General features: G+C 34.5%; 1 pseudogene; it reads left to right on the forward strand.

Moving 5' to 3' along the window:
• The first annotated feature begins 7,752 nt into the window (after positions 1 to 7,752).
• On the forward strand, positions 7,753 to 8,818 carry LOC149227845 (putative glutathione S-transferase DHAR1, cytosolic pseudogene; annotated as a pseudogene).
• Positions 8,819 to 13,323: the final 4,505 nt, after the last annotated feature.

Here is a 13,323-nt window from a genome sequence, read left to right on the forward strand (position 1 = left end):
GCCTCTTTAGCCCAGAATAACACTTAATGAAGAAGCTCCAGCCCAAATTTCAAGAAATTTGGGAATTTTTGGTATTTTTGGAAATTTTTGTACAAAAAACAGGGTTTTTCTCCTTGTGCGTTGCGCCACGTGGCACACGCTTATGATTGGAGGCTCCAAATGCAAAAAACTTTATATTTTTGGATTTTTCATGAAAAATCATGACTTTTGGTGCATGTCCAAGAATTTTGGGCAAGATTTGAGTCCCCAAGAGGTCAAAAACACCCTAAAAATGACCTCTCAGCCCCTAATTTCACACACAGAAAGTAGTCTTGGGAGATTGAGGTTTTGGAGGGGAAAATGGGCACCAAATTCATAAATTCCACTTGGGTTGGAACATAGACAGGTAGGGCTTTCCAACAAGAACACTTGGGGTCAATTTGGACTTCATAAAGTGCCTCAAAATCAGCATCAAAATGGCGCGATGCATACATAAATTGGCGTGGCGCACAGAGGTTTTTTTCCCAATTTTTCAACTTCCAGCTCAGAAATTCGACCAGTTTGACTAGTTTTGCTTTGTGATGTAATTTTTGATAAAACTTGATGTAATTGGATGAACATGATGTAATTTTGACACTTATTTACTTTTTCTAGAGGATTCATTCCCCAAAAAGTGAAAATTTAATGAATGAATCAGTTTCCTACCTTATAGAGGCAAGTTGTTTTGATTGCCTAGGTTTTAGTGATTTGTTTAGAATTGGTTGAAACAGCTCCTAGAATGGTGAGTTTGACCCCTAGAGGAAAGGGAATGGGTTGGGCTATTCTATATCATGTAATTTCTAAGTCATTTTCAGGGTTGGACTCTTGGGAAAAGTTTGGCACTCTATTGTACATTCATTTCTGCATTTTTGGCAAAGGAAAGACCAGGGTTTTGCAGCACTGTTTGGGATCCATGTGGCTTTATGTTTTGATGGCGTGCTTCTCTAATTAATTGTAAGTTTATCTTGTGTTATGTGTATCATTTTCAAGCTTCTTCTTCTGAATTTGAACAAATGAGTGATTAAGGTAGAATCCATAACTGTTATGCTCTGCCTTTGAATTTGTTTAAATTTTCATGTTTTCATCTGTTTAAGGAGAATTCTTGAGACTCTCTTGCTCTCCTTAGCTCCTCACCAGTCTGATCTATCCATCTCACTCACTTTAAAGCATCAAAACGATTGCCTTCCTTGCCCCAATTGGAACTCTGCAGAAACTATGCCTCATCCCCGAGCCCAAATTTGCCTTTCCCATTTTTTCAACAAAAACCCTCAAAAAACCAAATCAAATCCCTGCACTTAATACCTAGCCTAAGATCAGTTGCAAATTTAGTCATCTCGAGCCTCATTGATTACCTTTTTCCGAGATTGACCCGGAGAGAGCCCTCTCCTATCCTCGTAGGGCTAGCTACGAGGCTGAGCGTGATTTGATGTGGACCTAGAACCTTGTCTTTTCAGCCTGAGACAAATCTAGGCTCTAACACAAGGTATATAGGTTCCCTAACATGTCTGGTAGAATTTAGCAGTGAAATTTCTGTGTGGATGAGATCCCTTGTCTCATGAACAAGAGGATCTTAGACACCAATTTAGTGTCCAGCTTGGCTGCTAATATATGGTTGAGCTGAGGTTGCTGCAAATATGCTCCATGGTTTGAGGTATGCGAGGTACCTAAAGGACACACTGGCACAGTGCTTTGAGCTACTACATGCTTTAGTGGATTTTGACAGGGCCAGAGATGCAGGTGGCAGGAAGAGTGATTCATGGTTTTCTTTCAGCTTGGGTTCAAATATAATATCTTTGTTAGGATGGGATACCCATGTGTGCAAGTTAAAGAAGGCCCTTTTTGGGCTAAAGTAGCCTCCATGTTCTTGGTACTCATAGATTTATGAGTACTTACAGATTATGGGCATCACTAAGACCGTTGCAGGTCCTATATTTTATTATTTGTTTGATTATGATAAATTTGATATGCTTATATTTGTGTTGTATGTAGATTACCTGGTCCTAGAAGTTATTTTTAAAAACTCTATCCCATGGTGCAATAAGAAACTGGCAAGTGATGTTGACATGAAGGACATCAACCTCATGCATTATTTCTTGGCCTTGGAGGTTTGGATGAGTTGAGGTGAGCTGGTCCTCGAACACGGGTAAGTAAGCAATTGAGATTTTGAAGAAGTTTCAGATAATGGAAAATAAACCCTAGGCTAATTTTATTATACATATTCTGAAGTTTTCAATAGATTCATATTCAAATCTAGTTGATTCGTCAATGTACAAAAAATAGATAGGTTCCCTAACATGTATGGTAGAATTTAGCAGTCAAATTGTTGTGTTGATGAGATCCCTTATCTCATAAACAAGGGGGGATTAGACACCAATTTAGTGTCCAGCTTGGTTGCTAATATATGGTTAAGCTGAGATTGCTGCAAATCTACTAAAAAATGCATGTGCCATCCTTAGATGTGTTTTTTTTGTCCAATTCAGTTGAAAAAATAGAATCCCATGTGGATCAGACTTAGCTAGGGCACACTATTCCACAGGTGAGGTGATCTATTATAAGCATCTACTGCATGTAGCATATGTACACTTCCCTAGAGTAGAATGATGGTTTTATTAGGATGCACTAGTTAAGGTGTCCCTGCTGCTTCTGTTATTCATTTAGTTTACCAGAGTTCTAAAATTAGAATTCCATGTGGATCATGCTTAGCTAGGGCACACTATTCCATAGTTGAGGTGATATATTATAAGCATTTGGTGCATGTAGCCTAGGTACACTTCCCTAGAGTAGAATTAGGTTTTGATTAGGATGAATTAGTTAAGGTGTCCCAGCTGTTTCTGTTACCCATTTAGTTTACCATAGAGTGTGTGCACTGTTTTTCCTTTCCCAAGCTAATAAAGACAAATAAAGATGATTCTTTGAATGCTGTAAATTGTTTTGTTTCGCTATCAGTTTTCAGTTAGAATTTGAGATTTCAGAACTAAAACATAGAAGTAGTTATGAGAGTTCCTTAAGTTCGCAGGTTTGTTTGCCATGTAGTGAAATTTTAACTTACTATTGTAAACATCCAAAAATTGTATGATTCAAGTAAAGTCCGGTCAAGATTTCCTAGCCTTTCGTATGCACTAGGGACGACTTTATACAACTTGACTTCATCTGAATATTTTGGGGAATTGGTTTAAGTGTGTAAGAGGAGATAGATATTCAGTACTTTCTAGCTATTTTATTGCATTCTGGTTGGAAAGCATACTACATATCAACTGGTTCTTTAAACATGTATTTCAAGCAGATTCGTTAACAATATTTACCACTTTATGTATGAGCACATGGGTATTATCTGTGGTATAAGAATAATTTCTTCCATTCAAAATTTTATAAATAAAGAAGACACTGTAAGCCTCTCTTGTTTAACATAACTATCTTTCGTTCTTTATACCATTTCTCTAACCATTCATGAATTCATTTTTAGTGTATCAAGAGGTTTGTGATTTGTACATGGAGATGCTATTTTGGACATGTACAAGTCTCACATGGAGAGGGTAATCTTCTCAGGTAAGAGTAGCGAATATACTCTATACCATAATGATTTTTTTGTAGGAATAAATTGTTACATTCCTTGCAATTCAAATAGGCAGAGGTATTCATTCTATTGATCTATCGCTAAATGGGTTTGTGCTCACAGTCTTAGCCTTTTTGCTGACAATATTTCTTTTGTTTTGTATTTTTAGAGTCTAGATGCCACTGGTGCTTTTAACATGTATCTCATGCATATCTGCTAAGCAAATTGTCCTCCTTCAGGAATGAGCACAAGGGTATTATCTGCTCACATTGTTTTAGCTAGAACCAGTTGAACTTACAGAAATATCCATATATGATTAAGAAAAGATACTTTTACAAGTCACACATCTAGAGTGCAACATATGGCATAGGTATTCATTGTATTGATCTAACGCTAAATGGATTTTGTGTTGAAAGTCCTTGTTTTTGTGCTGAAATTATTTCCTTTGTTTTTGTGTTGACACAATGATACCATTTCCTTTGTATTTGGTAAGTCTTTGGAGCTCTTGATACCTTAAAGAGTACCAAAAGTAAAGATGCGAATGGTGCGTTAAACATGTATTTCAAGCAGATTTACCACTTCAAGTATGAGCACATGGGTATTATCTGCGGTATAAGAATAATTTCTTGCATTCAAAATATCATAAATAAAGAGGACACTGTAAGCCTCTCTTGTTTAACATAACTATTTTTCCTTCTTTGTAGCATTTCTCTAGCCATTCATGAATTCATTTTTAGTGTATCAGGAGGTTTGTGATTTGTACATGGAGATCCCCTTCTGGACATGTACAACTCTGACATGGAAAGGGTAATATTCTCATGTAAGAGTAGTGAGTATACTCTGTACCATAATTATTTTGTTGTAGGAATAAATTGTGACATTCCTTGCAATTCAAATAGGTAGAGTTATTCATTCTATTGATCTATCACTAAATGGGTTTGTGCTGACAATCTTAGCCCTTTTGCTGATAGTCTTTCTTTTGTTTTATATTTTCAGAGTCTAGATGGGTACACTGTTGCATTGGCTGCAGGAGATGAGACTCTTAGGTTTTGGGAAGTCTTTACAGCTCCTGATACCTTAACGAGGACAAAGCATAAAGATGCGGCTGGGGGTTTTAACATGTATCTCATGCATATCCATTAAACAGATTGTCCTCCTTCAAGAATAAGCACAGGGGTATTATCTACTCACATTAATTTAGCCAGAACTAGCTGACCTTATGGAAATATCCATATATGGTTAAGATAAGATAGCTTTATAGGTCACACGTCTAGAGTGTTGCATCTGGCAGAGGTATTCATTGTATTGATCTAACACTAAATGGATTTTGTGTTGAAAGTCTTTGTTTTTGTGCTGACAGTCTTTCCTTTGTTTTTGTGTTGACACAATGACAACCTTTCCTTTGTATTTGGTAAGTCTTTGGAGCTCTTGATACCTTAAAGAGTACCAAGAGTAAAGATGCGGATGGTGCTTTAAACATGTATTTCAAGTATATTCATTAAGCAAATTTTCCACTTCAGGTATGAGCACATGGGTATTATCTGCAGTATAAGAATAATTTCTTGCATTCAAAATATTATAAATAAAGAAGACAGTGTAAGCCTCTCTTGTTTAACATAATTGTTTTTCCTTCTTTATACCATTTCTCTAACCATTCATGAATTCATTTTTAGTGTATCAAGAGGTTTGTGATTTGTACATGGAGATGTCGTTATGGACATGTACAACTCTAACATGGAAAGGGTAATCTTCTCAGGTAAGAGTAGCGAATATACTCTGTACCATAATGATTTTGTTGTAGGAATAAATTGTTACATTCCTTGCAATTCAAATAGGGAGAGGTATTCATTCTATTGATCTATCGCTAAATGGGTTTGTGTTGACAGTCTTAGCCTTTTTGCTGACAATATTTCTTTTGTTTTGTATTTTCAGAGTCCAGATGGGTACACTATTGCATTGGCTATAGGAGATGAGACTCTTAGGTTTTGGAAAGTCTTTGGAGCTCCTGATACCTTAAAGAGGACAAAGAGTAAAGATGCGGTTGGTGCTTTTAACATGTATCTCACACATATCCGTTAAGCAGATTGTCCTCCTTCAGGAATGAGCACAGGGGTATTATCTGCTCACATTGATTTAGCCAGAACCAGCTGACCTTATGGAAATATCCATATATGGTTAAGATAAGAGAGATTTATAGGTCACACATCTAGAGTGTTGCATCTGGTAGAGGTATTCATTGTATTGATTTTTGGAGGGTTAAATCTTTGTTGTTTGCTTGATTTTTTTCAGAGTATTTCTGCTGCAAAATTATCGAGTTAAAAGTACTAGAGTATTTTTGTTTTGTATTTTTCAGAATTTATTTACTGTAGAAGGAGGACATTTATTATGTTTTGAACAAACTTGCCTCTTGTTTGTTTGATGTTTTCCAGTTCCATCACCACTTGATCTCACGTCTTCTAGCTAGGTGGAAGAATTCATTTCTCTCTCCCCTATCTCCTCATTTAGGGAAAATCCCATATGCTTGTTGAGTATTAATGTTGATTGAGATTATGCAAGTTTTAGTCAGAGATTCTGTTCACTCTTCTAAGAAGAGTTTTCAAAGACTTTCCATCCCACTGCAGAGAAAAATAGGTGATAATGAATCCTCATGTTTGGGGCTTTGTGAACCAGGCTACCAGCTAGCTAGCTATATATATTTTAATACTTTGTAAATTATTTTTTCCTGGATACTTTCAAGCAAAAAAAAAAAAAATTCAAGAAAAAGTACTTGAATATTTGTTTAAAAGATTCTTGTTTTTTCCATCTTTAGTCTGTTTCTTAGTGAATGATTCCTTTCTCTGTTAATCATGATGTGTTGATCTTCTATATTTGAATGCACAGTTACATATATGGAACTCAATAGTCGATGCTCTATATTTTTGAATTCAAATATTTGCACCAGTGTTTATGATATTATGACAAAATTCATCCTGTGTTAGATGTTTTGTTATAATTGAGTTGTATTTCTCTTCCCACCATCATACTATAACAATTTAATTTTCAATAGATCGCTAACTATCCTGCCTCTGAAAACACTTTTTCATATCAACGAGTCTTTGAAATTTTAATTGATATCCTTAAATATTGATTCCATTCCCAATGGATTCACACACTCCCACCTTTTTAAACCAGAAGATCTAGTCCTTGTATTTATTAAAAGCTAGTTGTTGTAGTGCCTCTCTAGGTTGGAAGGGTTATCTTCTAATATAAAATATTAGTTTCATGTTACCTTGGTAATTTTCTTTCATAGCTAGGAAATTTCCGAGTGATAATAGCTAGAGTAATCCACCTAAAGAGGCTTTTGGCCAGAAGAAAATCCAAACTCCCCTACCTCAATAATTCCTTGTACCAATGTTGTTAGACCAATAACTTCAACTCTATTCTCCCCTCCATGGTCAACTAAATATATGAATGTAGCGACATTAAAGCCATACATTCTAATCCTCAGCTAGCCACTATACAGTCTAATCCTCATGTTTGGGGCTTTGTGAACCAGGCTACTAGCTTTGGTAATGCTATAATCCATGGTGTTTAACATAATAGATATATGAATGTAGTGACATTAAAGCCATACAGTCTAATCCTCAGCTAGCCACTATATAGTCTAACCCTCATGTTTGGGGCTTTGTGAACCAGGCTACTAGCTTTGGTAATGCTGTAATCCATGGTGTTTAACATAATTAGGCCAATAGGCCTTCTTTTGAATCAGTCGATCGTCTACCCTTTTAATGTCCGTCTGACATCTATGCACAAATTTTTAAGCCACTCTCCACTTGACATCTGTGCCCACCTTTTAAGCTGAGGTTCCGAGAGAGTCCATTTGAATGTTTCGTGGAATTTATGGCATTGGACATAAAACTTATGGTGCACGATTGGATTTCTTGCCAACATTCTTGCGAGCTGCATTATAGCGCATACGAGGGTCTCTCAGAGACAAACATTTCAACAGGTCTATGGAAGGAATTTAGAATTTCTTATTTTAGCATTTATGTGATGGGGATTAGATTGCACAATGAATTCATTTGTTATTTGCATTTCATATATGGGGATTTGTAGTGCAGAGTGATCTTCCACTAATGAGTGTCATAAAAATGGGGAGGATGGAAACCTATGAGAGTGAGGTCTATTTATAGAAGTCAAAGATGGCTATGATATCCATGCTTAGTGTAGCTTCCACTTCGTCTCTCGCTGTAGCAAAAAATATGCACTACAACTCTCTAGAATCACTGGTGTTGTATCGTAGAGCCTTTAATTGTGGTCTCGGGTACCCATTTGTTTGGCGAGAAAGGGGTTAGATCCAGGGTCTTGCTTCAGAGGAGGAAGATTGGCAGTACATGAATTGTGAGCATGGTTGAAGCACTGGAAGTCTATGTTAAGGCTGCCGCAGGTGCACTTGACAAGCTTGGGGACTGTAAATAATTTTTCCTGTCATGTTCCCTTGTTTTAGCAAAACTATTCAATCTTGCATTTCCTGTTTTCTTTGGTTTTTATTTCATCTTTATTTGTCAAACAATTTGTGGTGTATTGATGCATTTTAGGCATTTTAATGTATGAAGTAAAGCTTAATGTATTGAACACATATTTGCACAGGTCCCTTGGGGACTGTAAGTAATTTTCCTGTCATTTTCCCCTTTTTTAGTAGAACGATTCAATGTTGCATTTCCTAGCTTTTATTTCATCTTTATTTGTCAAACAATTTGTCATCTATCGGTGCATTTCAGGCATTTTAATGTATGAAGTAAAGCTTAATGTATTGAACACATCTTTGAGCAGGCCCCTTCAGCCAGAGGGTTTTGCTTACTCTTGACGAAAAACAAGTCCCATGCAACATGAAGTTCATTGATACCAGTAACAAACCTGACTGGTAATTTTTTGGTTCCGAGGCCCATATATTATTTTTCATTTTCATTGTAGGCCATTTCTTTATGGCTATGGTTAAAGCCGATTATGAGTGTGAGACTGTGCCTATGTTTAAGTGGGAAATTAGAGGGAGATAAGTTGAAGATGTTGGTGCACAGGTTTTTGCAGATGAACCCTGAAGGAAAAGTTCCTGTCATGATTGATTATAAGTAGATTCCAAACACTGATGTTATAACCCAGATATTGGAGGAAAGGTACCTAGAACCACCTTTGGTAACCCCACCCGAGAAGGAAACTATGTATGGATTCTCAACTCTTTTCAATGTTACATTTTTCCATAATCTATAAGTTAATGCTGGAATTATGGATCTATTGCTTCAGAAGTGAAAAAGACGTCACAAACCAATCAGAAAACAACCCAAAAAATCTATGTACTATTTGTTGCTCCATAAAACAACCCAAAAATCTGCATCCATACATCAAAATACGGTTCCAGATTCCATAGCTGCAGATAGAGTATTATTGTGGGTAAGATCACTGCAACGTGATCAATATAACAACCAAGAAATGAAGCAAGTCCGCTCTAATGATTTTGCTACACAACATTTACTGGGGAGGGCCAACAACTGAGTCCTTTCATATAACTCTTGTGTATTAATTTCTCCCAAGTTTGCTGAAAATGCATCCGCTCCGTCTGTTTTTGCACTTGCTACTGTTGTTCTCACTGGATGCTCCTTTGGGATACTTGCAAGTTAGAAGATGTATCGTCATCTGTGATAGACTGATTAATTTCTCCCAACTACTCCTTGAACTCTGAGTCTGCAATTTTTATATTTTTTTTACTTTATCCACCATTTGTGATTGACTGATTAATTGCTACAAACTGCTCCTTGAATTTTGGGTTGGAAATTTGTCAATATTTTTTGGCAGCATAACTAACTCTTCATGCCAATCGAAACCAGATATTCATATGATATATGGATTTAATTCACTCTGCCATTCTCTTTATCCAACTGTTACTGACACAGATGTTCATGGTGCTCACTGCCCATCTTTATAAACTATCTATTCATTGTTGCATGAATTACTACCATCAAGATTTCCTCACCTTGGTTGCTTTCACAATGCCTTTCCACATAATTTTTCTGTTCAGAGGTAGGCATAGAGTGTGAGCAACTCTTCGTCTATTATTCTTCAATAGCCATTTCAAATCTTAACAGTTGCCTCTATTATTCCTCAATAACCATTTCAAATTTTAGCAGTTGGCCGGTAAGGATAGCTGCTTCCAAACAAAGACTCATTTTTCTCCACAACATTCATTTAGGAGGCCTAAAATCTGAGTCCTTGCATATACACCCTTGTGTATTAATGTCTCCTTAATTTCCTGAAAATATTTCTACTTCGTTTGGGTTTGTAACTACTACTGTTGTTCCCACCATATGCTATTTTTGGATATTTGTAGCTTCGAAGATGCATCTTCTTATATCATAGATTTATTAATTGCTACAAACTACTCCTTAAAATTCTTGATTGGGAAATTTGTCATCATTTTTTCCCTTCACTGTGGTTAAAGGACTTATCCTTCAACATACCCATATCTTTTATGTTACTTGAAGGTATAGATCTTATGATATATCTCTAATTCACTATTCTACTAAATTTCTTTCAACATACGTTGCCAGAACATGCAACAGAGTGGGAGTGTCATTTACCAAAAAACCTCATAAGTAGAGTGTCACAAGAGCATCTATTTTATATTTATGTGTATATTTATATTATATTGCATTTGCATTCAAAAGAGGCATGTAGAATGCTAAACTAGTTAGCCCAAGGCAACCACCTTGAAGCCATCACTTGTATGCATAAGACCACAATACATAAGACTGAACAGTTATACACCACTAAAATTTAAATTTGTCAATATATATCGCATACATATTTACAAATGCATTCCTCATATTATTTTAAAAATTTAAAAAATCTATCGACCTATCTTTGCACCTTTTGGGGAAATTTCTAGTAGACCAGATTGGTGATACTCGGCACTACCAACACTCCAGGGGAATGCAAACCACCAACCCTTTTGAATGAAGATTCATTCTTCTCAACCTCTCTTCATTGAACTCATTTTCTCATGCTTCCCAACTCATTATTGTAATAAGTAATGGCATTTGTGGGAGAGTTCTCTCTATAATTTATTGCAATAGCTAGAGTACCATCCAATTGAGTAGTTCACTGAGAAGGAGGACATTTATTATGTTTTGAACCAACTTTCCTCTTCTCTGTTTGATTTTTTCCAGTTAAATCACCACTTGATCTCACATCATCTAGCTAGGTGGAAGCCTTCACTTCTCTCTCCCCTATCTCCTCATTTAGGGAAAGTCCCATATGATTGTTGAGTATTAATGTTGATTGAGATTCTGCAAGTTTTAATCATAGATTCTGTTCACTCTTCTAATAAGATTTTTCAAATCCTTCCCATCCCACTACAGAGAAAAATACGTGAGGTACTTTCATTTTAAAAGGGTTTGAAACTTACCTAGTACGTTCACTAGTATTCACGACATTTTTGGGCTTTTATTGGGAACAAACAGTGCTACCAACCAAAAATAGAGATGGTATCATCATTAAAATTTATGTTTATATTAAAGAGTATATTGATTTTGTTTTTGAGCCATTTTTATATTGAGAGTTTAATAAGTTTTACAAATTTTAATTTTATTTCAATTATTAATTATTATAAATATGGTAGGGGCTTTTATTATAAAAAAATAAAATGACTCTACTATCGCATTTGAAGGTGCTCTGGGGAATTAGGCAAGGCAAGGCAAGTTATAATGAAGAAATACTAAGAGTGCACACATTTCTATTTCAGGTACGCACTACATTTATTTTATTTTATTTCAGTAAGTAGCTCCCTTGGAAATGGTTGATCAATGGTATAAAACTTGCCTTACATGAATTTATTATTTTATTCTTAACAGGAAGAAGGATGGGTGGTTTGGTGTGCCTCCAAGAAATGATTAACTACCCAGAAAAAAGCTAGTGATAGAGACTTCTCTACAACTTCAGCTTGCTATGAAGTTGATCATAATAGTTCATTACCTGAATTAGATTCATTGGATATGAAGCTTCCTCAAGAACTATATCACCACCAATTTGGATACCAATTGCAACAATTCTTAGGCTGCAAAGAGGAGACAGAGGCAACTCGAATTGTGAAAGCCAATAGTGTAAAAGATACTTATGTAGGTCACCAATAGATTGAGAATTGGCCTATATCATGTTGCCAAGACCTATGTCAATTCTTCATATTTTGTAAAACCTTCATGAAGACAGAATTTCCAATCAATTGTAAATTCAAATTCATATACTTTATTACAATTCTTTGTTATCAAGGAAGCCAATTCCAATTATACAAGGGTATTGAGATTGTGGTTTAACAATTGGATATGAATTTAATTTCCACCATTTAATGCGATTGAAGCTTTGAATTTCTATGTTAGAGAGTAAACCCTCTTATAGGATGGAGAAATCTAGAACATTTATTTTTTGACTCATAATATGTCTTAAAATGAAGTTCCAACTGAGGATCCTACATGTTCAAATGACGTGAATGCATTTTCAGAAAATATAAGTGTGTTGCCTTATTATTTTCAATGTTGCTTTCGAGAATTGTTTTTTCATTTAGATTTAAAATTACTTTGTTGTTAGTGTTAAAAATAATGGATTTTTTTTTATTCTGTTGGTATCCATAAACAACAAATATTTAAGGTAATTAAAATCACTATTTTGGAACTTTGAATGTTGAAACTACTTTGAAAGAACATTCAAAATGATTTTATTTATTTTTTTAATTTTTTTTTATATTGTCTCTAGAGAGAAAATAGTTTGAATTATGGACATATAGTCTCTATAGAGACAATATGTTTTTAATCTCAGCTATTGTCTCTAAAAATAAAAAAAAATGTAATTTTCTCTAAAGAGACAAAAATGAAAGTGTCTCTACAAATACAAATGAAATTGTCTCTAGAGAGACAAATGAAATTATCTCTTAATAGACAATAATTCTTGTCTTTATAGAGACAATAATAACATGTGTTCTATATTGTCTTTATAGAGACAAATTTTTTAGACATTATATTTTGAGACACCTGCTTAAAGACAATATTTAAGACCATACACAAGTTTCTTTTTGTCTTAAGTTAAGACAATTGACCCAAATATTGTATTAAATATTGTCTTAAAACCCCCCTACATGTAGTAGTGTGCTGTTATTTTATTACTCTTCGATGAAGAAAAGGTATCCCTAAGTTGTTATTTATTCAGAAAGCGTTAATTTTTTTGTGTTAATACAAAGAGGGAGGGATTTAATACAGAGATGGAGGTATTTGAATGGGGTGATTTATCACTTAATAATAATAATAATAATAATAATAATAATAATAATATATTTATTTAAAATTAATTTAATTTTGGTAAATAATTTTAATATTATATATAGTTGGTGTGATTGACAAAAATTTAAATTTTTCATTACAGTATATATAGAAACACACAAAATGGATTAAATATATATACATAATAAATTAAATCAACTTATGTTATATATTTTGTAATATGCCATTAAAAAATTCATAAATTTTGTGTCTTGAAAATTAGACAGGAATTTAGGAAGCATATATCATTAAGTATTATTAAATTATAGATTATATTTTCAATATGATGAAGATTGATTAGTATTGGAGAAAATTATTAAGAAGCATTTTATGTGAAAGTCAAGATTCAAAATCTCATAGGTGTACTAGTTAACTAAAAAAATGGTAAATCAAATAATCATTACCTAAATATGA

The sequence above is a fragment of the Pinus tabuliformis genome, chromosome J, assembly GCF_031772625.1.
Source record: "Pinus tabuliformis cultivar Carrire ecotype Pingquan chromosome J, CPIR1, whole genome shotgun sequence".
NCBI lineage: Eukaryota > Viridiplantae > Streptophyta > Pinopsida > Pinales > Pinaceae > Pinus > Pinus tabuliformis.